Consider the following 21,252-nt stretch of genomic DNA (forward strand, 5'->3'; position numbering starts at 1 on the left):
CCCCCCGCCCGCCTGCACTTGTTGCAGACTTCGCGCCAGGTAGGGGCAACGCTTCCGAAGTTTCGTTTTTGCAGGAGTCAGGGCTGCGCTGGAAGGAGAGGAGGAAAAAAAAACGCGGGGGGAGAGAGAAAAAAGTTTGCAGCTCGCAGTTGACTTTCGGTCTGCAGCGCCGAGGCTCTGCCGGCTGCCGCCACCTCCTCCCCGGCCGGGAGCGGGCGGGCGGGGGGCGCTGCCCGGTACCTGCCCGGGCCGGGCGGGCGGCGGGGCGCCCCCATCGCGGCGCTGCTGCGAGTCCCGGGCGCCGCCGCGCCGCGCCGGGAGCAGAGGCGGGGAAGGGCGGCTCGGCGGGGCTGGCCGCGGAAGTTCTCCGACCCGCGCTGTCCGTCACGGCCCCTGACACGAGTGGGCGACCCACGCCCGGCTCTCTCCTTCTTTCGTCCCGCAGCGCGCTCGCTGCCATGTCGGTATCAGTATTGGGAGCGGAGCGGCCCCGGAGCTCGGCCGTGGAGCCCTTCCCGGGCGGCACCGCRTGGGGCGAGCTCGTTTTGGAGGAATGGGAATTTCTCCCTCCTTTCCCGCGGGAGAGGAGCGCGCGGGGGGCTGGGCGCTGGCGGGGCGCTCCTGGTTTGCGGCCCGTCAAAATTACGGGGTGGTAAGGAACAAAAACTCTTAGCCAGATATTTAAATACCGGAGAGGCGATTTGCAAGTGAAATTAATCGGCAGTTAACCAGTTAATAAATGGATAATGCCTATTCATCCTTCTGCTGACTTTACAGAGTGGTTTTCACGTCTGCCCGTCAACTAACCAGGCTTGACTGATCGAGATGTAAACCTAGCCGGTTTAATGCCTTCGTCCAGTAAAATCTGACCTGCACTTGCTGTCCTTGAGCATCAGTGCTGGTCATCATTCAGATAGCTACAAGTGAGGTTCATACATTTTTACAGACTGGCATGATGGCAGAAAAATATATAGGATGACCCATAGCTTAACTGTTTAAGGAAAATACTGTGAAGCACTTAACTGTGTGTTTAATGTTTTAAGCAGGTAATTGCTGAGGGGGAAGTTTTGTGCGTAGTTACTGTAGATAGGAGAAGAGGAGTGAGTTTACCTGGCAAGGTTGGCCTGGCTGCCCAGCAGGGCCACTCTGCTGCCTGTACCCATCCTGCCTGGGGCTCTGGCCTGCAGAGCTCCCCTGGGGACCAGGGATTCMTCTGCTGCCCTCACTCAGGGTGTAGTGTCATGGTGAAGTGACCCATCCTTACAGTGTGAGTGTGTGTGTGAGTTGYTCCTGCATGCGCTACCTGCAGCTGTTTGCTTCATTGCTTATCTACTTCGTGGTCTTGGATGTTCAGTTGGATCTGAACGGAGCCATTGCATTAATAAGGTGCATCTATCTAGAAATAACCCATTTCACATTGTTGCCTACCGAAGTGRAGGTATTTGATATGCCCTGGCTGGTACCTTTTTTCTAAGCGTTGTCCAAGGCACATATATAACATATATACTATGCAGCTTTGCATAAAATAAATAGAGATTTTTTTTTTTTAATTTAGAATTTAGATAAGTGATTTTTCATATGAAGAAAATCTATGTGTTTTTCTTTTGTAGAAGATACTCTGATAAACTTCAGAAAAATTAATGGCTTGAGTATAAAGTATAAAGGCCTATTCAGAAGTTTTGATGCAAATGAACACTCCTACAATCTGTTCTGCTCCCACTGATTAGCAGTTTATGTTTCTGAAGTTGGGAGTCCTCAATGAGGACCTGAGCAGCACAGTGGTGTGGTGGTCAAACCCATGTATCTTGAAAGCCAAAAAACCTCAAATACAAGTAACGCACTTCGCTGTGAAACTTGGCCTGAGTGCGGATGGAGAACTGGCCTCTTGGTGATACGATAAGACCAGAGCTTAATCACGCTGCTGTATCAATGTGTGTCCCGYTGTTGGCATCCCTCCCTGGGCGAGAGGGATGAGGCCACGGGTAGCTAGGCAGGCATCCTGCCTCCAGTGTTTATATCATGGGCCAACACAGCGTAATAAACCACAGCATGACTAACCTCTCTACCTAACATTGACTCATGTTGTATTTGGACAGACTGAAAAAGTCTYCGTGCCTAAGCCATTTCATTTTCTCAACCTATATGTTACTGATGATGTCCTGCCTGTTGAGAATACACCAGTATGCACTCAAGACCATAAAGCAAATCCTTGTTTTGCTTTTGGGTAGTGCTCAACTAGCCTAGATAAAAAAAAGGAATTCCTAGATTTTGAACTCAAAACTCTATTGCTTGTCTTCTTCTGGCCATTTGAATTCATCTAATGATGCAATGAAGCTTGCTATTATAAACTGAGCCCATAACTTGGCATCTGGCAAGGAGTGTGAGAAAAGTATAAGAAAAGCAGCTCTGTAAAGAACTGTAGGTTTTCCTAAAGCAGTAAATTAATATTTTGCTTGCTGTGAATTTCTTAATATTTGTTTTTTGTTCTGATCAAGTGGGGGATATGTCAACTAAAAACTTACTTAGCCAAGTGCTTGAGAAGGCCTTTCTCTCCCTCTGCCAATTCTGTAATAGGACAGTATAAAAAGAAGGGCCCTGGGTTGTGCCTTTTTACTATGTGTCATAATAACTGTGAGATAAGGCAGTTTCATTTCAGCTTCCTTAGAAATATGTGTTTGTTTTTTGTTTTTTTTTTTTTAAAGCAAGCAGTGTTTGACAGATATGAAATAATGGTTGTTGTGGAAACAATTTGTTTCCTCCCCTTGCATTCTTTTGAGAGCTGCATAGCTGCATAATTCCAATAAAAAATTTCCATCAGAATTATAATTTTTTCTGTCCCTAAAATTAATGGATCCTTATGCCTACCCTGCACCTGAAAGAAGTACACAAAAGCATCTTTTAGTGCATGTGTGAATTCTGCCTGGAGAAGCTGCCACACCCTCCGTTATTTACAGAGGGTGAAGAGCAYGAGTGGTCGCACTGACTGCCATGGCACTGCTTGCAGGAGTAGAGTTACTGTGTGTGTAAGCAGGGAGGGGAGTTGGAGGGGCGGCATTCAAAACTGAAGAAAAATACGTTTTGCTGCATGTGAAGTTAYAAAACCTTTTCTTAACTTGTCCATCTCTGAGAAACCTATTATTGTAATCAGTTGCAGGGCTGCGAGGGGAAATCGGGCCTTCTAAGATAAAGACAAAAATAGCACATTCAAATATATTTTAAGAAAGGCGACTCTTCCTTTAAAGAGTAGGTCTGAACTGGTTCAAAGAGCAGTAGCAGCAATTTTATCARGTTGKKTTTTTTTTGTCTTTAACAACTCTTTGCTTGAAACCAAACAGAGATTCCATTAAAATTGCTTTTGAGCAGCATGTATTTATGCACCAAGTTAACTTACAGRGCTTGTGGGAGTATCTCCCGTTAGATCTGAAATTCTGAGAATGGACTCTTGCACCATCATCTCCTTGCTGCCGCCTCTGTATGTCCAGGCTGGCCAGGAGGACAAAGTAGGTGACATGGTTGGTCAGCAAGTCATATCAACACCGATTTTTGTTGGATGTTGGTTTCTGCGGGCAGAAGGAATGGTTTTTGTTAGCAGTTTCTTTTCTCTCTTTCTGACTTGCCTGTGTCACTCCATGATGGTGGGGATGTGAGCTCACCTGGACCTCCTTGAAACAGCAGCAGAAAAAAMCCCCAAACCATTGATTTGTGKGGGGAAAACTGGAAAATGTGCACCSGTTACAAGCTGCTGCCACAGAAACTTCAAGGCAAATACATAATTTATGTTACTTTCTTCTCGAGAAGATCATGGTTCGGGGAAATCCAGGATGTGCTTTTAAATATATGCYCTGTTACCCTGTAATAGTGTTTGAGTTTTAAAAAAGTTTAAGCTCTTGCATTAAAGTGGGGGTGTTGCTGGGTTTTGGGGTAGTCATGTAGTGTTAGGTATATTTTGAGGTTCTGAGTGAAATGAGTCTTGTGGTTTCAGCTTATTCTGTAACAAAGCGTAATGTGTCGCACACCAACAGCCCACCTAAGTTTTCATAATTGACTGAGGATTTGCTCTGGAAAGACCCAAAATCCTGATATGAGGCAGATTCAAAAGGTAGTTTATTTTTCTTTTTCATTTTCTTTTTTAGTCGGTCATTCCCCAATTTACAGTTGAAATTTTGTTAGAATTTCAGGCGAATCACTTATCTTCAGCTTCCCCTCCACGGCTCAGGTGGGCTGTTGGAGGTCACTTCCCAGGCACATGGTGACAATTTCCGTACCCCACCGATGTCTAAAGCAGCCATCCTGGGTCTTGGCACAAATTTTCTCCCATCTGTTTAGTTCAGCAAGAAAATGGTTTCTGTCTTTCCCCTCCCTCCCCTCATCAACTGCTCATGGTGAGATTTTTTTATAGAGCCCGCATTGTGATATGTCCTTGAAGTGCAGAGCTGCAAGGTTTTGTTTTCTTTTGCTGTTTTTTCTCTTCATGTTTAAAGTTCATTGCAACTATAGCAAAGCAAGATTGTTGTAGATGGTCTTTTTGATCTCCSCCTTGTCAAAAATTTAATGTTCAGTAGTGAGGAAAAACTCAGACTGAGGTACTAAAACTTACTCCAGCTAACCCTGGAGTGTAAAGACTGTAAAAATATGGATTGCGGAAGGATTGCCCCAGCAAAACAGGTAGGTGTAAGTTAAATGTTAAATCAGCACCTCTTTTTTAAAAGATCCCTGATGGTGAGGTTTTTGTTCACGCCATCTGGCTAGAACGAGGCTTACTAGGACTCTTAAAGGACAGGGGCCATTTGAGGTGCAGAATTTATATCAGGTATTTTCTTTTAAAGTGAATGTCAAATCCTAAATAATTTCAGCATCAGACTTTGCAAAAAAGTACCCAACCCTCTAAAGCTAGTTTAAAATTTGAGAATGGCTTAAGTTCTCTGTCTTAAAAAAAAGAAAGTAATTATTGTCTCTGTTCCCCACTCCATCCTTTCTCCTCCCTCTGCCCCTGCCCCCCCCCCCCCCCCCCCCCCCCCAATTTTCATTGATGGGGAAGTTTCATTTCCTTTATTTATATATTTTTAGTGTATATGTGTTGGGGGGGGGGGCATGAGGGTAGATAGGAAGGAAGTCTGTGTTCTAGTTTTTATATTTAAAACTAAAAAATAGCTAATGGTGGTGTGTTTAGAAATGACTTTAAATACATTTTCCCCAGTAAAGGAAAAGTTTTGCTGGTAAATAGTGAATATTATTAGGGGATTGAGGGGTTTTGCAACACTTCTGTATGGGTGAGGGTCCTGTCTGAGTTCCAGTTGTACTAACAGTAAAGTGTTTTTCCCAGTACTGTCTTGTTTCACATGCCAAATCAGAACTAGAAGTGCATATTCCTGGAAGGATCTCTATTTACACTTGGAGGGTTATGCCAATTACAACTACATTAGGCTTTTTTAAAAAAAAAAAAAGTTAATTCCACACTTGACCTACATMGTAATTTCTTTCATTTTCTTAACAGAACACCCACTACAATCCTGGAATGTCAGYAAGGTAAACCTGCTGTCCTGTGGCTCTAATGCATATAGGTACTCTTGCAAGAGATGACCTTAAGTGGGTCCTCRTGAAATCAATGCTCTTAGAGCTTTGCATAAATTCGAATAGCCTTCTGTTCTCCAGGCAGGATTGAATACAGTTTATTGGGGAGGAGGAAATATGTTGTGATTTACATTATCCATATATAATAATGTCTTTTCCTCAAAAGAGATCCCAGATACTTTAATTTTGAAGACAGTTTTGAAATACTGCAGGTTGGGAAATGCTGCATTACTAATCTGCGAAAGTCTGGAGGCATAAGGAGCTTCTAATACCCATTTTGATCAGAGACTAAAATTTATTTACTTGTTTGGACAGTGCAGCAGTTCATGAAAAAGGAGGGGTAAAGGGCCTTCTTTGGCAAGAGTCTGTAGGTGCTGGGTGTTGGAGCAGGACTGCAGCTGGCAGTGCTGCCTCCCGGAGTTGTACTGCCGGTGCTTCATTCTGCTGCTATCTTGCTGTCTCTGGTGGTGGAGATGATGTCCTGGTGGAAGATCTTGTTTGTCTCAAAAAAACCAACCCTGACTAGTTAATAGTGCTTTTGTTATTTTGTAAGCAGATTTGCTACCTATTTGCTCTTTTTGTGATGTTAAAATGTGTGCTGTTAGCAGCAATGTGTATTAAAAAAAAAAAAATGGATGCTGACCAGATTTCACACGGTTCACAAGTAATGACCCTACATAGGGGTCTGAGCTTTCTTTTCCCTTATATGTAGGCTGCTGAAAATCCTGAAATATTTAGGATATTGACATAAAGTTTCATAAACGTCTCAATTGCTTCCTTTTTGGTCTGCCACTTTCACATTTTGTTTCATCCTGTGTGTGGAAGCTGGACTTACCTTTCATAGAGGTGATGGTGTTTGAGTTGGCCTCTTGCTGCTCCCAGCAGGGAGAGGGCTGCATGTTGCAGTCTTCTGAGAGGCTGAAAGCATTTTCAGTGACTYCTAGGCCATAGTTGGCCATCAAATAACCCTGAGCTCTGTGGCCATCACCAAAGTCGAGCAGGAGGCTGTGGTCACCTGAACGGCAGGCACRCACCATGCATGTGTGTTCAGCTCAATGCTGAATGTTCATGCCCCTAATATATTTGAAGGGAAATGTGTGGAAGCAGTTCAGATACTAACTTGCTGGCATGATTTTGGGGTTTTTTTTGGTTATCTTTCAACAGCTTATACTCATTGTTTCAGAGAAAACATCTTCTTGATAAAAGAAATGGTTAATGTTCAGCCATGCTGAGTGTTGTAGMTTTTCAGGAGTACTGATGCCCCAACTATGTCTTTGGCCTGCCATGCAGTTTGAAATCAAGCAAAGGTCTCCCATGTGGTTGCTTGCATGTGTCTTCCTATCTCTGTTTTGTATCTGCAATTTCAGTATATGCTTCCAGAATGATTTTTATTCATTTCCAGTCATTCTTCAAAGATAACTGGCAAAAATCAACAGGCTGGTTGTGATTTTACAGCAGTAGAAGGTAGACAACTTTGATCTTGTTAAATTAATTTTCTTCATGTGTGGGCTGAGTGTGTAGTGTGCTGATTTAGTTTTTATTGATCACTGTAAAAACGTGAATTCAGCATCACAGCAATGATAATAAACAAGTACTTGCAGTGATATTCTAATGAGTTCCTGGCAAAAATAAGGCGGAAAACCRTCTCTTGAGATTGATGTGCTTTAGTGGTGAGATGCTGAACGGGRATACTTCATTTGAAAGGGTTGAGTAAAGCTGTTTGAAGTTCTAACTTTCTCTGGCAACACGCTTGCTGCGAGCAGGAGCATGCCAAATGGGCAAGATGCAGTCTTTTCATGGAGGCATTGCAGAGTCAGAAATGGCATTCTTGCCTCTTTCTGGGCTTTCACCCTCCTGATCATGCCAAGGTAAGACAGGTTGTATCTGCTTTGTTGGAAGTGTCTCTGAGCACAGGCAGTGAAGAGCTAATGACGTTTCTGTCCCCATCCTCAGGAGTGCCCTGCAAACCATCGCCATGTGTTTCAATAAGTCTGCGTGGCAAAGCATCAGGTACAGAGCGGGGGAGTGGAGAGAGGTTTCTAAATTAGCAGGCAATTTATGTCTGGAGAAGTGAGATTCATATTCATAACTACGTTAAACATACATTTTTGAATATGGTAGGGATACATCTCCATTTAAGATGGCAGTAATTCCTCTAAGCCAAAATATTTGCAGAAGTATGGGCAGGCAAATTCTCTCTCATTCTTTCATTGATGCTGTGTTTCCAAGACTCGAAGAGGCTTCTCAGTCGTGGTGGTGAACAGTGACTCTCTGTATTTTTTTTGTCAGATAAGTTTGTTTTATGCTGTCAGAGTTCAGTAAATTGGTATCTGAACAGCATGGATCACAATGAAAAAGTATTGCTGCTGCCTGCATGAGTTTGATAAAATTAGAAAATGGGAGGCAAAATTTTTCTAAAGTGAGGAAAAGAAGGGTTTTTTGGGACTATGAAATTTTGAAAGAGATGGTTTATAATGAACTTTAATACTTTTCTAAAGTTGCTGCTATTATAAAAAAAGRGCATGAATAAGAGAATATGCCTTGCAGGTAAAATGAAAAAAGACTTTACCGTTTATATATTTGAAAACCAAAGATGCATTGCAGAGAATGAATTTTACCCTTCTTGTATTGCTTGTAGTAAAAAGTTAGTCTTTGAAGTTAAAAACAGCTTTATATTTAAAGAAATAATACACCTGAAAAGGGAGGTGCACAGAAAAAAGACATTGGATTAAGTACTGTTTTGTTAATGAAAAGAATGTAAGTTAAGCCAAATGTGGTTGCCTGCATAGTAAGGTACTGCTTAACATAATGGGAATGATAAAATAAGGTCGTAGCAGACTTATTTCAATGATTTCCRACTTTCAAAAGTTTTAATCTGGACGTTGCATGCACATATATAAACGATAGACTGATACCACAGAATTACTCTGATTTATGAAAGGAGCAATACTTTGATGCTGGAAGTCTATCAGCATACGATCCCTAGGCTAACTACTTGATCGTTAGTTAAAGTAGGGGTTCATTAAAATAACATGGGCTCATCTGGTTTTAAAGGCTGCCTCTCAGCCAGTAGGCAGTGGTCCAAAACTAATAAGGTTGCCGTGCAGACATTTATATGGCAGTGGCACATAGATTACTGCGTAAGGCTGGCTGATGGGAAGGCTTCCGTTGGATTGCGTGCTCGATATTGGACCAAATTTTTCAATTTTTAGTCATCTGTAGCAACGTCTCCTCATGGTATAATCAGCTGAACTACCTGGCTAACTGTTTGAAAGAAGGTGCAGAGTTTGGGCTGTGTCTGACTGCAGCTCTGTGCTGTAATTATTTTACTCTGTAATAACTGTATTCTCCTAGCTGAAGTATCATAATTAGAAAGTGGATGTTGGACTTCAGTTATGTAAGGAAAATCCTTATATTTGAACTCTGTGCTATCTTTAGCATAAACAGTTCTTTTTTTGTTGTTTTTTTGGTTTTAGTTGTTTTTTTTTAGGTAGAATTTTTACTTTCAGGTTATTTCTGGAAAATCTGTATTGCTAATTATGTAAACTGCAAGAAACAAAAAAAGAGAACAAAAGAGTGGGACATCTTATTTTAGGCTTCAGCAAATGCAAARTCATACGTGGCCATTACAGCTATCTATAATATGTGCCTATGTTGTTTGCTAGTGCCTTTGTTGCCAGTAAAATGTAAACTGGGCATTTCTCACAGGCTTTGTAAATTTGCCAAATGTGGGAACTGGGAAGTTTTTCCAGTAGCAGGGTCAGCCTGTGCGCCCTGGAGAGTCCCTCTCTGCAGGGCTCCTTCCTTGCATACACAGAAGTTTCTTGCTGAAAGAATATGTAGTGCTTTTTTTTTTTTTTTTTGGTCTGTTTGTTTTTATGCTGTTACATAGGCAAACGTGTGTTTTCTTAGGGCAGTAAGTAAGTTTTTGTACCTGCACCTTTCGCCTGTTCAGGCAGTAAGAAGCTCTCCTTGATTGAAGGATAGGCAGATTTCAGATGTGCCTGCGGGATCAGAGAGAGRAGAGAATGGAAGAAGTGGTGTTGGAGTAAATGAACCAGCTTTCAAGCTGACTCAGTGATACACGTACAGGGTACRCTGCGAGGATTAGTCACCACTTACGGTAAATCTGTGCGCTGCTTGGTGGGGATGTGTCTCCAGCAAGCTKCACTTAGCGAGCTTTGTAGACTGGGAATGCAGGTAAATGGTATTTCCACAGTATTTCCCCRGCGAACAACAACAACAAAAGCCAGTGAAATTCAAAGACTTGTAAATTACTAAGCTAAAGGCAAAAGAAATCTTTTGGTTATCTCATGGTGCTGCTATCTTCATCTGTGAAACTAGTAGGAAAGTGAATAAATTATGCAACAACCTTTTTTTTTTTTTTTAACTAGTTAGAAACCTGTGCTTACATGTTATTAGTACTGTTCTACCCTGTTCTGTGTAGGTTGGTTTTATCTGCGGTGGTTTTTCTTTCAGTAGGTAGGTTTCAATCTGCATTTGTGTAAAACACCGATTTACATGATGGTAACAGAATAACAGTTACAGAGAAGGATATTCATCTGTTGAAAACACTATTTTCATTTGCCAAACAGAAATTTCAGGAAAATTTCCCTCCAGGTTGAATTTTCTCATAAATGTTCTCAAGTTCTGAAATTATTTAGGTGTAATAGGTAAGCACAGCACTTACAGCAGAGTTCGTATTAAGAAGTTGCATTTTTTGTGGGTGGGGGGGAAGTGTGGGATTTTATTTTTAAGAAGTTATTATTTTTAAAAAATGGTAACATTTTTCTACAGCATTTCTGGAGTTATCCAAATTTAATAAGTTTCTTTTTTTGTACTTCCAAATTGTTTTTTCAGCAGTATCTCTCTGTTTGGCTGAAGTTCTGAATTTTTTGTTAATTTAGCTGAGCATCTGTCATAATTTTAAGATGCCCTTCCTCTCCGGTATTCTGACCTGTTTTGCTTGGCTTGTGTCGAGTTCCACTGTGGAAAACTGCGAAGTTAGATGGTTATTCAGGAACGAAATTAAGTCAATGAAGACAACATGGTACATGAGAACCTAAAAAAGAAAGAAGTAATTTCCCTGCCAAAGAGGGCTAGAAAAGATAGAAAAGGAGAAAGGACAGTGGGAAAGGATGGGGGGAGAGAGAGCAGATGTTAATACCACCAGAGGGTCAGCAAGTGCCGTTGATGTCCACGCAGGAGAGGATGGCATGGAGGCAGGCGAGGTTGGATCAAAGGCAGGCAGGGCTGGACGAGGTGGCTCAGAYACCTGAGGAACCCAGGGACGAAGCRGGCAGGGCRTCAGTCRGGGACACAGGGASACAGGACAGACGTGARGACGAGCAAGGRTCAGTGAGGGYGGAAGAGCCACRAGGCAGGCTGGAGCCAGGGCAAGAAGCAGACCTCAGCAAGCTGGAGGCAAAGCAAAAACACAAGATCCAAAAGCTCCGACTCAAAAGCCCCAGCTCAAAAAGCCCCAACAGACAAGACACGATCCCCAGAGTCACCAAGCCCAGATTGAAAAGCAAAAAGCAGAAGCCAAAAAGCCCACTCCAAAGCCCCTCACAAAAAGCTGGTGTCACTGTTTATGCCCCCAGCTCCTCCCAAAGTCTGCCTTCTACCAGRAATCCATTGGCTCAGTCCGGAGCTCCACTGCAGTCCATCAGTGGAGACTTTGGCCATCTGACTGGACAATGTCTCTGGAGGGTGCAGTGTCTGGTGTTCCYCGCTGACCGCCTGTCCCATGTGAGACATGGAACAGTTGCCATAGTCCCTCCAGAGATGGGGCCTTTTCCCATCTTGTCTCCTGCAAGTGGCACATGTGCAATCCCTCCCCTACGTGCCTCTGACAATCAGTGTTGAGACAAATCAAAACTGAATTGGCTCCTTACRGCTTCTTTAATCTGTCCTTAGAGAATAGTTAATTTCACCCATAATCATACCAAAAAAATCCTTTAGAGCTGTTAGAGCAAGGCGTGGGGATTTTTTTTTAATACTTTGTTTAAAATTACTTCCTCCAAAAAAAAAAAAAAAAAACAAAACAAAAAAAACCCAAACCAAACGTCTTGCTGAAGAGTGAGAACCAGACTGTGCTGGCACTGCTGGGTGGGACGGCGCTGAGGGTGCATGCCTGTACAAGTGGTTTGGCTCACTGCTCTCCCAGTGAGCTGATCCTGTTGTAGGCTTCGAGTCCTCTGAACAGCAGGAGCAAAGGCTGAAAACTCTCTTAAGTTTTGGGGTTCTCTCACACTGTTTATTTGAAGTAGAAGTCGAGCAATTTAAATATCTCTGTATCTTGGATCTGAAAAATAAAAGATTTTTCTTTTAATTTTTTTTTCACYAGCCTCTGTGTGGAAATGACATCACAGCTTACATCAGCCATGCTAAATTCAGAGTTTTTTTCTCCTCCCTGTTGGGTTATTAACTGAGCATTAGCTCTGTGCTGCGAGTCTTCCTTTGCTGACTGTGGCACATTGGTAACTCCATTGTAAATGCTCTGAATTTTGTGCAATGAGGAGAAATGAAGATCTTGTCTAAAGCCTTTTGAAACTGGAGCTCTGTGGCAGGGAGCAGAGAGTGCCTCATTTCTATCAAAAATACTCTGGTTTTGGGGCTGCATTTCTGGGGCTGATATAGGGCTACAGCTGTGGCAAAGTGTGAAATGGAGGCATGGGGGTTTTGTGTGAGAGCCTGAGGAGCTGGGAGGAGGGAAACAGAAATCAAATTAAAGTTGACATTTTGAAAAGTTGATTGCTGTGGTTTTTAATCATAAAGCAATTTTTAAAGTAAGTCACTTCCCAGAGGAAAAATAAATACATTAAGAAAAGGGAGAAATGTGAYGTTGAATTTGTGCATTTGAGTGCAGCAGACTTGGGAACGTGCTGGTGGTACCAGTGTGCACAGAGACAACGCAAAAGGACAACCATCATTCTGACTGTCCTGCTACATTTCCAGTCATAATGTCCTTTATGTAGAACATTTGAGTTTGTCTTTACTATTTTGAGAGGRCTGAGGCTGTGGGGATGGGATTCATCCCATCCCCTTTTTAAAAAAAAAAAAAACCCAAAAGTACAGTGAAACAAACTCACCTGACCCTTCAATGGATGCGGAGAGATTTCCCTTCCTATCGTTTGTCCTGTCAGTGGCCCTCTGCCCTGGGAGAAAGGCAGGGAAGCCTCCAGGCACCTCCAGCAGGAAGACTTGCAGTAAAAGCTTTGGATTGGGCTCATGGCATTCGAAAGTTACAGATATTCCTTCATATGCTTTGTGGTTTTTTACRTCTCTTCTAGCTCAGCTCTTCTGCAGCAGTCAAGAGCAAGGAGATGCAGGGGTAAGGGCTGAGGGATGTCCTGGAGGGCACACGTTGGTGTCACTCTGTGTGTTTGAGAGCTTCACGCCATGAAGCTGCTGCAATTACTTGTCTCTTTTAGAGCTTGCAAGGAGCACTTCATTGCTGCAGTTATTTGTATAGCCATATGCTATTTTTTTTTCTTACATATGTTCTCTGATAATTGTCAGTAGCAGGTGCCTGTGAGCCAATGCGGAGCGGTATTTAAAAATCAGATGCTTAATGTGGATAAAGAATTGTTTGAGCTAAGCACTAGCAAAAAGACCAGGTTGAAACCAGTGGCTTCTGAAGGTGTTCCTCGCAGAGCAGCAGCACGGTTGGTAGCAATGCTGGCCCCACAGCTCCACCATCCACCTGTAGAGATGTGACCTTCAAGAGGTGTCAGGTCTGGTTTTGGGTCTGTATATGTGGTTTGGCTAAACCAGGGAAAACACCAGGTTCCTTCTGATGTGTCTGCCAGCCCATGGGAACAAAACTGGACATGTGTTGCCCCACTGCTTGATGACTTAGGTGGCACAGGGCTGGTTGGAGATGTGACATGAATCTCTAGTSTGATAGACTTGCATTCTTTGAGCCCACCTTTCCTGGTGTGTTCATGGAGCATTCTGAGCTGTTCAGGTTGCATGACTGGGTGCTCTTGCATTGTGTGTGCATTGCGTCCCCATGGATTACTGCTGGGATGGTGATTGCATCTTCTTCCATCATCTGAGAAACAGTCACCAAGGGGATGATGTGGGGAGACTTGTAGCCCCTCTGTTCTTAGAAYGATGCAGCTGTGTCCACTGAAAATCCTTTTGGGGCACTGCGTGGCCAGAATCCCCCTGTATCCATGATATTGTTGTCCACAAATAGTTCTCTGAGTTACCATTTCTTCTGTGATTCGGTTGGGGGGGAGCTTGGAGACGAGYGTAACAGATGTCTAGGTGACCCACAAGTCAGAAGTATCTTGTATTTTGAAGTGTCAGGAAAGACATAATGCCCCTAACATTCTTTTGTGAGGGGGTTGWTGGTTTTTTGTGGTTTTTGTTGGTGKTTTTTTTCTTTCATTTCTGGTAAAGAACTAGCAAAATATAGAGCACATATGGAAATGGCAGACGTTGTTGGGTTTTTGAATTTTTTTTGTTGTCCTTGTTTCTAAAATTAAGCCCACAGGAGTTTGTGAGATCTTGCAAAGAATTTAAATCATATTGCACAGTCATGTGTTCAAGGAATCTTTTTAATCTAGTCACATATTTAGTGAACAGATCCAGATTTTAAAAAATACATTGCAGTAAGGGGAGATAAACCAAATGGGATAAAGATAAAAGACTGCTAAATATTTTTGATTGTACTTATCTAGTTTAGTTTGCTGCCAGTATCCTGTTTCCTTTTTGTTTGGTTGTCCTTCATGTTCTTCCAATGTAAGAAAGAAACCTGTGGTGTGAGCTGTTCTGCTTATCCCTTGCATAATGTTGGCAACTGAGAATTGGATCACACGACTAAAGTAGGTCTGTCTGCGTGTCAGAAAACTAACAGTTTCTCCTTCCTGTGGGTGGGCATCCATGCACAGGGGTAGTAAGCTTTTATTCCGCCATGGTGTGTTTCTGTAGTATGCCTCTGAGCTGGATTGTAGGAGGAGTGATCTGCAGCTTGACCACAAGTGCACTTGGCAGCGCTCGCATGGGCAGAGCTGGTTGCAGAATTTGGGTCAGCGGGACAGTATCCTGGTGAGCTGTCTGGCACAGGACCCTCCARGACCGACTGACTGGATTAATTTACCCTGATTCTGCATCTGCACAACGTCCACCTTGGACTACTACAAAACCTTTGAAATCGTTTTGATGGCATGTCCCACACCTCTTCAGAGCTCGAGCTGCTCTAATCAGACACAGTTTGATTGAAGTCAGGTTTGRGCTTTGGAACTGAAAGAGGTGTACAGCATTTCAAACAACTGTGCATGACATTGTTTTAATTGTTTCTCATATTTAATGAAGAAGTCTTGGGTGATACAAATACACATATGCCCAGGGCAGATCTGAAAGCACCCAGGCATATATGCATTGTGTTGTAATTGTTTTCTCTCGGGGGTTTTGTTATTGTTGTCCCTTTCACAAACTGGGAACCTGTAATTTTTCATGTGGTGTTCTTTGGCCCTCTCTGCGAGAGAGGCTCAATCTATCATGTTAAAAAAATCAATAAAAAGTCTAGAGGTTTATTTATAAAGTAGAGCATGGAGAGAGGGTGCAAAAATTCCATTAAAATGGCAGTTTAGCGCTAGCTACATCTCTTTGGGACTAAACTCCAATATTTTAAACTATTAAAATTGTTAYAAGAGTGCTTTTAAAGTACCACAAATCACAGTAAAGCTTTCTAGCTGAAACTTGCCTTTATATAGTGCACTAGAATTTAGTTTATATATGTTTTTGGAGTGTCTGATGCTGCCCTCAAACACCATTTTAGCATCCATTTTAGAGCTTTATTATAGTTAATAATCTTACAGGTTTATCCTCAAGGGAAAATAYGTGAATTGAAGAAGTCAGATTTTATTTTCCTTCAGAAATGTCAGTGTATGAATGTCTTTTTGCAGCTCTGAGCAAATTAATTATTTCTGAGAAGTCTATAGGCTTCTAATGTAATTCATCAGAATTGCCTGGCTTGGCACRTGCTATTTGGTTACAGGAACTTATAAATTCAGGCAGCTGTGGGCTATTTTATGACATAGCAGTTTTCACCAGTGATGTGATGGTCATCTACTTCATGTTTTCTATCCAAAGAAATAAATGTGTCAGTTTGCTCATAAATATGATGCTGGAGAGTTTATGGGATACTGTCTGTATTGAACCTCTCAAATATCAGAAGCAGTGTATCTGAAGTGTAAGCTTCGCCTCCACTCAGCATGTTTTTGACTTTTTTTGATAGCTGAAGAAGATTGATCTTGAAACTGTTGAGTTTAAAATGCAAATGGCACTGTATATTTTTGTGTTGTACCRTCTTCCCTCCTGGGATAAAATTGTTTCTAGTGGAAATGAGCTTTATTTACTTCCAAAAAASTGAGAAAAAAGGGTGAACTCTTATTTGGGCCCAAAGTGGGCTTCTCCTTGTCCAGGAGAAAGTTCAGACTGTTGGAGAGCATGGCTCTTGGTAGGGGCCATGGGAGCAGGCTACATGAAGGAGTATGGTAGAAGGCAAATGAGAAACTCCAGCTCGCCAAATATTTGTGTGTGGTAAAAATATGCACCTTGTCACACAGTCATTGCCATACATGCAACTCAGTAACCCAATTTGTCATTCCTGCATTGCTCTTCCCTCCAAATTTTCCTTTTCTTACTGACCCACTACCTAGTTCTAAGTTACTTCTTGCTGTTGCTTGTGAACATTTTCCTCTTTCCTGGCTATGTGGAGTAATGATCCCAGCAAGCTTAAAAAAAGCAAAGCTATTAACATGGCTCTTTCACAATAAACATCTGAAGTTTGAGAAAAAGGGATCTAACCTGTGTACTTTCTGTGGGGTGGAGATGCTGAAAGGAAACCATTAAAGCTGACTTTTCTAAGCACAGACAGCTAAAGTCTATTCTAAAGGTGCTTCTCAGTGTGGAAGAGGAAAGCTGCTAGTTGCGTTACACAGCTCTGAGCAGAAGTGGTAATTTCTCTGCTTTTGAAAAAAATAAGCAAGTGATGTTAATGAGGAYAAAGCAGAAGAGAATCATTCAGAAAAAATGAGTTTGCTATGAAACCTGGAGTCACCAGCCCACCGAAACTGGGATTACAGGTGGATTAATTTGGTTTGGCCAGATTGTGCTCTGCTCTTCTGCTGGGGGGCTCCTCCTCCTTCCTCTTCCTCCTCCTGGGCTTGCTCAAGCACGGTTCCCTCACCTCTCGGTGTTGGGCAGTGCTGCTGTGCCCACACCTGCACAAAACACGGTGATGTAGGGCAGGGAGTCTGATGGCAGGTGTGGGAAAAGGCAGCACAGCCCAAAGCTGCAGCCTTTGGAAGGCACTTGTGGGGTCAGGGTGCTGCAGTGGTGTGGAGGCTGCCTGAGATCMCTTAGGAAATAATGATGTCCTTAAAGAGAAATGAGGGTCTTGTCCTCTCACAGTGCCGTGCTCACAGAGCTGTTGTGGCTCTGACTCCCTGACAGTGWCCCTGGTAGCAGAGCAGGCAGTCACCAGGTTGGAACAACCTGTGGTTCATTGCCACTGGTTTCCATTTCTCCTCTTCCTCCCCATGGTGGAAATGTTCTCAGTCTAGCTGGGTGTTTGTCTCCTTGCCTGTGACATTGACCTCCTGCAGATGGTAGTGAACAAACCTTGTTGGAGCGYTGGTGTTTGTTGGTGCTGTCCCTGAGGAGAATGGGCCTGCAAGGGTCCATCCCTGAGATGGCCATGGGCAGTGGCACACACTTCGTGTGACAGGTGAAATCTGCTGGCTGGGGTTGCTTCAGCTGCTCACATTTCTTTGGGAAGARCGCTGCTTTTCCCTGACTGTCTGCGGGGTGAGTCTGGTCAAACACTTGGCATATGGCTCCAAGTCTTTGTGCTGGGGTTGGGGCCTCAGCTCCTAAAGAAAGCCCCCAGTCTGCCTAGTGGGTTTTTTCTATTGGGGCAGTATGGGGCATGGTGATGGCCCACTCTGCCCATGGGGGGAGAAGCCWTTTTTGCGTGTTTGCCATGGTGAGGAGGTGGTGTGTTTTACGATGTTGTGATGACTTTGCTGAGTTAAACGGGTATTGTGTAGCTATTRGGGACTGGATTGTCCCACTGCAGGTCTGATCCTTTATAAATTTAAGRTCTGATTTTCATAAGAATGGCTCTCTGAGTCATTTAAGTCACTATTTAACCAAACTGGCAAAACTACATGTCTTTGGCATTGAGTTTTCCCTGCCAGGTGTGTTGGTCTTACCCCTTCTCAAGGTTGTGTGTGAATACCCGCACTGGTGGCCCTCTCCTGTGCTTGGGGTTGGGTCCACAGTGAGGGRGGACTCCCTCAGCTTCTCTAATGCTTATGGCAGAAGGGAGGAAGTGGTAGATACCAATCTTGCCCTCTCACACAGCCTTCAACATGCATCTTGCTGGTGGCCACCCATACTGTCCCCTAGAGATGCTTCTCCACCATGACTAATTTCCTGGGTTTTAATTTGAAAATGCAGTTATCAAAGTTGCGCAGATCAGCTGGGGGAGGTTCCAGCTTTTGTTGTATGTGAAAACCTAGAAAGTATACTTCTGGGAAGAGAAGTTGTAGATGGGTTGGATTTTGGGTGTTTCTGGTCATTTGAAGACAGGAAGGGGATTAGTCAGTGTTGAGGATTTGAGTAATTTGATTTGTATACCTTGATTTCAAAATCAAGATTAAGTACATTGGAAGCAGTAGGTGCCAACTCTGTCAGGTACCAAGACTAATTAAGGCTGTGATGGTTAAAAATTTATGCTGTCACTTGTAATGCCATAAAAGCTGAATCTGGCTGTTGAGATAATCAACCTGTGTGATAAACAGGTTATCTTTCTTCTTTTTATACAGATACTTTGTGGACAGCACTATTTAACTGACCGTGCATGTTAGACATAACTGTTAGTTAAACTTCCTTGAGAAATACTTTAAYTAATAGATGTACAAGCCTGTGAATCTAGTAAATTCTTTATGCATTGTTTTCCCAGCTATAAAAATGTTCCAGTTAAGGGAAATAACTTTTCTTAGTAAATACTACTCTTAAGGAGAAGATTTTGTGTTCTCTTGTTTTTCCTTTGGGATATGTGTGTGTGTTTTAAAGAAGAGTGCTGAGTGAATAAAAATCCTTGCTTGAAGTATTGGTGAGCTGGTGATGTAGGGTCAGATATTTGTATTACTTATATGGTGTGCCACTTGGTTAAAAAAAAAATTCCAATATGCATTTCATGTATATRTACCACTACAGATGTTGTAAAATACAAAGCACAGAGCAGAATAACAGAAATAAGCTTTAAATATAGATGCACAGAATTAACTGAGATGCCTGGGGAAGCAAATTTAGCAAAACAGGTATTGAGATGGCTCCTTTCTTTATCTGAGCAGTTCAAATGTCAGAAATTGTCTAGAAGGGAATTTTTATGGCTTGTACAGTTGAAAACTGTTTTTACCATRTTATGCATTTATTGGTGGAGCTATTAATAAGTGCAGAATAATTTTGCTGGGCTTCATGGAGTTTTTGCAGATCAGTATCAGCCTGGCAGCTCTCAGGGTCTGGCCTCACTTCCTCCTTGGCTGGGAAAGCCAGCCCARTTCTTAAAAACTGTGGCAAAACTAGCCGGGCATTAATCTTAGATAAATTGGTTAATTAGGGGCCTTTTTGTTCTGTTTTTAATTAAAAGATATCTTTTTCAGGCAGTTAGTTTCCTGGGAATGCTGGGAGAAGTGGTTAACTAAGMAGTTTCCCATTACCAGTTCTTAGTCCCAGCATTTGACCCTGAAAAAGCAAAATACAGCATCTCCCTGCCCAGCCTYTCAGAAGCCCACCAGATAGACGGCCTTTGCTCCCCAGGGACCACGGCAGCCTGAGCACCCCTGAGGGAAATGTGGAGCACAGAAACCTTTGCAGTTTGGTAAATGAAGTGAAGGGGAAAGTTAAGTTCTCGCCGTTTCAGTGGGGAAATCAAGAGAGCAAAACAGGGTTGGCTATATGTTAGCCTAAATCAGGGTTAGGAAGTTCCTTGGGTAGTACGAACTCAGCTTTTTTTTGCAGGGAACTGCTTTTAGATTGCCTGGCTCTTTAGGAATTGGTTGATAAAATCTAATTTTAGCAAAAAATGAGTCAGTCGGTTACCTAAAATAACATTTTTCTTAATGCCTTGCCCCAGCGTAAAACATTTGAAGTTTAAAAAAAAACAAAACTGCTTTTTTTTCTTGATTTCTTCTGTCTTTAAAATTGTCTCTATGATCTGACAGCAAGCTGTGAAATGGTTGTGACACTGACTATCTTGACTTAAGCCCTGTATCAAGCCTCCGTGCCAGGGAGTGCAATCATGCGATAAGCAGAGTAGTCAAACACGTCTTAATTGCTGCATACTCCTTCTAGTTGCTTTTGGGCCCTTCTCCTCGTTTTTGCAGGGGTTTTGCAGGATCAGGACCATGAATTAGCTGCTCCATACACTRCTTSTGACCCTTGWCTGAACAGGGTAAAGGAAAAAGAMAKWTAGCRTGYGYACTCATAGGGACATTGCAAATAAGAGGACAGTTCGCCTTTTATTTTAGCTTCTGGAAGTGCAGCTTTTATTGAATTGCTGTTAAAGGAGGCTTGGTGAGATGTAAATGGACTTGTCCTGTCTTCCTCGAGTGATCCCAGACTGAAGTGCTGTGGGGCATGTCCTGTGCTTCTTGGGTTAAGAAAAGTGAAGGGAGGCAGCAGGAAGCAAGGATGTAAACTTCTCAGAGGCAGCAGGAAAATAATGACATCACTGTTTTTTCAAACTTTGAGCAGTCTTAAAGTTCTAGAGCCATTTCCATTGTACCTATTTCATGAGGAAAAATGTGTATTTTYCAGAGTGCTTGATGTGATCATATTCTTAACTTTTTACAGTGGTGGCAGATACAGACATGGCAACTGCTTTGAAATAGTGTTTCTTTTATTACAGACCTGATTAGTTGGGAGGGAATGTGAATTAGAAATTTTGATAACAAGTACCAGCAGTATTTCACACTCCCCCCCCCCTTTAAATATCTTCCGCTTTTATTTCTTTTTATTTAAAGTCATTATGTGAGGTGCATGTTATCCACTGAAATAGAAGTATATGAGGCAGTTGGAATTCAGCATTTTTGTGAAGTAATCTGTTTCAGCAAAAAAGAAAAAAAGGGCTATGAAACCTTTTAATAAAAAGTAAAGAAAAAAGTTCTGAAAGTTTCTGGCTCTGGAAGCCCACTTTTTTCTTCTGRAAGTTTTACTTGTTGTTGTAATTCTTTAAAAAGGTTGTATTGCTTTCAAAAAAAAAATGATGCTGAATGAATATCATGGGATAATACAGAAGCCTTTGTTAGGATGTTCACTGACCTACCTAAGAAACCCAAGAGAGATAATTACAACCTTTGGTAGTCTACATGTAAATGTACTTTGCAAATGATTTTCCATGCAAGAAATGCAAACCAGTTACATTTTGGAATCTGTATGTATGTGGAAAATGGACTGAAAAGGWGATGCCTATTTCAGGCAATTTTTGATGAGTTCCTGATAAAAAAATAAAATAAAATTATGTCATATTAAATTATTAGGCATCTTTACTAGGGTGTAAGGAAGATTTATGGTGCAATGAAATACTGCAGCAACCTAATTTAGAACTTGACAAATCTGGTTTTATAGGTTTGAATTAGAAGGGGTGCCTCATTA

The 21,252-nt window shown here is 42.3% G+C and overlaps 1 long non-coding RNA gene across 1 annotated transcript in view; it reads left to right on the forward strand.

Annotated features, from left to right (window-relative positions):
* The window catches only part of LOC130574452 (uncharacterized), a 66,775-nt gene continuing 45,523 nt past the window's right edge, over nt 1–21,252 (forward strand). Inside the window, exon 1 of the long non-coding RNA XR_008965438.1 lies at nt 1–39. This is a non-coding gene — a long non-coding RNA (uncharacterized LOC130574452). The remainder of the gene's footprint in view (nt 40–21,252) is intronic.

This window comes from Malurus melanocephalus, unplaced genomic scaffold (genome assembly GCF_030028575.1).
Source record: "Malurus melanocephalus ecotype Western Australia unplaced genomic scaffold, MMel_1.1 scaffold_82, whole genome shotgun sequence".
NCBI lineage: Eukaryota > Metazoa > Chordata > Aves > Passeriformes > Maluridae > Malurus > Malurus melanocephalus.